Raw genomic sequence first — 4,666 nt, 5'->3', positions numbered from 1 at the left:
CGGTGCATTACTCCACTCTGTCTTATTCTATCACAGTATCAAGGCCGTCCCCGCTGCTTTCGGAATCTGGCCGCAACCGTCGTGCTCTACGCAGTGGAGGCTAGGGTTTTCAGGAGGGAGAGGAAATGGATCTAGAAGAGGGGAAAGAGAAGCAACCACGGGAATCCCTCTCCCCTCTCTCTCCATGGATAGGCGGGGGCAGGCGCCTGTGCTCGCCATACGGCGAAATCGCCTCCCGTCTGCCACGCACGTACGGAGGTGGAGGAGAAGGACGGAAATGGATATGAAAAGAAAAAAATACCCTTGTCGGGCGTGCAGAACTGTAACGGCCCCGGGTAGTACCCCTAATAGATTTTGCTTGTTATTTTTCTTTTATGCATGATCATGGCATATGCATCATACCATCCATGCTTTAATAAATAAAATTATTTTATAAAGCCAAACTATTTTGTTTTCTCTCTCTCCACCTCTGCATTCAAAATTCAAATTTGTTTGAACTATTTTAAAACCAGTTTTAAAATCAAAGAGGAAACATATTTTCGAAATAAAATAAAAACCAACCCTTCTTCTCTGGGCTCCTCTCTCCCTGGGCCTTTTCCTTCTTCCCTGGCCCAGCCTTCTTTTCCTTCTCTCCTAACCGGCAGCCCACCTTCCCTCTTCTCCCTTTCTTCCTTTCGGTCCGGCCCAGCCCACAAACGAAACGGTACCCCTCTCCTTTTCGTGTTGTCGTCTTCTCCAGGGAGGCACGAGAGGAGCGTGCTGCCCTGGTCCTCCACCCACCGCGCCGTGGTCCTCCTCCTCACCTGCTCCCTCCCTTTCCTCTTAAATCTCCCCTCTGGAAACCCTAGCCTCCTCTCCTCCCTCGCGCCGCCACCCCTCTCCCCTCTCTCTTTTCTCTGTGCACGAAACCAAGGGGAAAAGTCCCACAGTACCTTCTCCACCCCACCATGGCGCCGCCACTCCAGACCACCCCTCGCCGAGCTGAGACCACCGGCGGATGCGCCTCATCATCCTCTTCATCCCTGTGCAAGGAATCGGCCCGGGGCGCCCTGTACTGAGCGCACGGTCGCCGTTTCTCCTCCATGGCCGCCACGCTCCGGCGTCGATTCCACCGCCCATGGTTCCTCTCCGGCCTTCTCGTCGCCCCCATCGTCTTCCCCGCGTCCAGGCGCATCTTCGGCACCAACTGTCTGGTCCCAATTCGCTCCGGCTCGCCGGATCCATGAACGACCAGAGCTCCTACGCCATGGTTATCATCCTCAAGCTCCGCGTGTCTGCTTCATGTTGTTGGGCGCCCATCCCTTGACACCATCCACGCAGGAGCCTGACTGGTTCGGCCCTTTCTCCTTTTCCCATGAGATCCTTGGTTCAAATCACCACAGCTGCGTTATATATCCAACTCCTTTATTCTGTTTTTTGGTTTCAGATCTCGCAGATACAAATGGATATCAACCGTGGAGCCTTTCCAATTCCATCAACAACATCTAGCCGAGCTGGTTCGTTCCTTAGCCCAGGTCGAGGAGATCCTGAGTTCTATATCTGCTGCAAGCATTTAAGCCCAGCCCTTTTTACTCTGTTTTGCCAGATCTGTTGGATCTTTTGTTGATGGGCCTCAGCCCAGATCCGTCGATGCATTCCAACGCCTGCGCGTTCAGATCAGATCCGGTCCAGAACAGCGCAGGTCCAGCCCAGTTCGACCCCTGCCTATTCTTTTCTTTTCTGAAATTCCAGAAAATGTGCATATCTTACTAAAATCTTATCTCCTAAACCGTAACTCGAAATAAAAAGTATTTTATATGAAAGTTGTTCAGAAAAATATAAAGAATCTCAATATGCCATCCATTCATCTGTTTGCATCTCGCATCATGTCGTGACGTGATAGTTGTGCATGTTCACCTAACATATATGCGGAGTATTTCGGATATCCACCTAAGGTTTCCCCGCTCCGTTTAACCTTGAAGTAGCGCACCCCTGCCATGCCTTGACATGCTAATCAACACTTTGTCGGTAGAAAATGCAACTCCAACATAACTTGCTTGTCCGGGGTTCCGACTCCGATTAAATTGGATAAGTTGCATCGCATCATATTTGCCATGTCATGCATGCCTGCATCTTGCTCATGCCGGTTCTTTATCCGTAGTAGTAAGACTTGCACCCGTTGTTTGTCCAGCATTTGCTTCTTCTCGGATAGGATCACGAAGTGGTGATGTGAGTTATGACGAGTTATCCGACAAGTTCTTCTGCAGCTTTTTACAGGCGAGCCCTCTCTCTTCACCTATTATATACTCTCCCTCGCATTGCTATCCTTATGTTGCGCTTCTTTATCGAGTCACGTGTCCTATTCCACTTGTTACCATAATAATCCTATATGTATCATTCCTTACCCATAGCCGTTGCTTGATGTTTGAGCCTTGCGAGTCGTAGGCGTGTTTAGTCTCTGTTGTTTATCTCGATCGTTACACGGGATATGTTGGGTTGTTGGGAGGTTATCACATGCTATATCAATTGTTGGAGATACTCATGCTTTAATTGTTAACGACTAAAATTGTAAGCGAGGCATCCGTGAGCCCCTTTGCGAAAGCATCGGAACTTTGACTTGCTAATGTCCCCTAGGACCCGAGTTCTTGTTATCTCGTTCCGAGATTGAGCGCTCTACCCGTACGTGGGGAGTGGGACCCCCATCACCCACTACCTTTCCTCGAGTCCGTTTATTGGGAGCCACAACCTTGGTTTTATTTGCTCATATGCACGATGCACGATTTACTTCCCGTTGCCTTCGGGTGTTTATTTACATCCGTACTCATATTGCGTGCCGACTTATCCTTGGCCGGTCGTTAGTGCCCGCCTTGGACGCCATCGCAACCTCTGGGTCCGTATCGGAGTACGGCCGAACTTCGTCACGGGTAGCTTAGTTGGGTGGCTCCCATTAAATTTTCTCTTGCATTGGGAACGGTCTTGATGTGAGACTCCACCTGTAGTAAGTGGGTTCGAGCATGCGTATGGTTACATTTGGGCAACCCCTGCAGGGTGTACATCTTATCGATAAGCCGTGTCCGCGGTTATGGACGACTTGGAATTGTATGGCTTGATCATAGAACAACTTACACCTTATACTTGTTGTTAATAATCTGATAATAACTTGATTAGTAATATAGCATTACTACAACCGACACCTAATAAAACTTGTCCACCGTTGAGTGCCTTTTACATTGCCTCTTCGCAATTGTTGAAGGGGATATGTGTAATCGAGTCAGGTTATGTTTGTGTAGTATTTATCCGTTACCTTGTGCGCTCTCTTATCTTCTCCGAGTAGACTGGATGTTGTAGCGTGTCTCTATTGGATAGTAGCTTTGCCGCCGCTAAACTCCACATATAGCCGGTGAAGTTTATACCGCCCACCGCCGAGCATAGCCTGGTCTTGTCTCGCAAGTACGTGCCAATGGTACTTACCCTCGCCTTCCTTTCTTTTTGTCTCCTCCCCTTTTGCTCGGCAACCGATGGCCCGACTTTGACAGGTACGAGATGACGACGTTAGCAAGGTTACCCTTCCGCTGGCTCAGGCGGGGTTATGGACGCCACTGGTTATCTCCAGGACTCTTAGTCCAATTTGCATCTTGTCCGTACTCGGATGTATCTGATCTTCTGTATGATTTGGATCTTTGTATGTATCTATTTGTATCTTGACTCGTTGGAGTCGTTGTTGTAATATATGTATCTTGTGGGCTCTATTGTAATCCTGTTGTAATGTTACCGCTAGTGTTAATTCCTCTGGCATCACGTGTGTGATTCTTCGCGCACGTCGTGTCGGAGGGCGTCTCTGAATCGATATCATGCGGATTTCGGCGGGTTCGCTGGGATCCTCATGGTACCGGTTCCGGGGCGTCACAAGAACCCCGGGCAGCCACCGCGCGGCACTGTTCAGTTCAATCTCCACATGCAGGAACGTACACCCACTCGCTGACGGTGGGGTCCAGCGAAAAGCAGGCCCACTTGTCAGTGGTTGGGCGGATACATAACTGATGGTGAAAAGGGAATGCTGGGAATGGACGGCTGGGACCATATGAGTAGTTTCAAGATCCTCATTGGACGGCCAAGATCGCTGGATCGGGAAAACGGACGGTTCTCAGCGCGCCACGTCGTCAGAACGGACGGCCAGGATTCAGGTGGTCTGGATTGAGGCCCTGAGGTGACAAAATGTTTAAAAGAGATGAATGACTTGCCTTTTGAAGATGGCATTTGCTTGTACCTTTCAGTTGCAATTTTATCCTACATATACAAAACAATGCACAACTATCTGAAATGCGACCCTAGAAAATGCAACAAATAATGGAACAATGAACATATTAAATGAAACAATGCATAATAAACTCACATATCCATCCATGGTGCAACCACTTGGAGAAGCATTTCTATCTTTCTCCATACATCCACTCCAATAGATACAAGCGTCCTTGATCACGTCCCAACGACCTTGCAGTGATCTATAGGTGTGTGGCGATATGGAAGCAAGTTGGGGCATGAAATGGAAAACTTGTCCTCGATCCTTTGCCAATACCTCTTCCCGGTTTGATCGGTGCTAGCGAGGGCATCAAGTGACACACTCTCCTATGCCCTAATCAACGTAGCATCTTCCACATCGGTGCAATTTTAGTCCTCTCATGTTGGG

This window comes from Lolium rigidum, chromosome 3 (assembly GCF_022539505.1).
Source record: "Lolium rigidum isolate FL_2022 chromosome 3, APGP_CSIRO_Lrig_0.1, whole genome shotgun sequence".
Lineage (NCBI taxonomy): Eukaryota > Viridiplantae > Streptophyta > Magnoliopsida > Poales > Poaceae > Lolium > Lolium rigidum.
Note: the sequence above shows the minus strand (reverse complement) of the source record.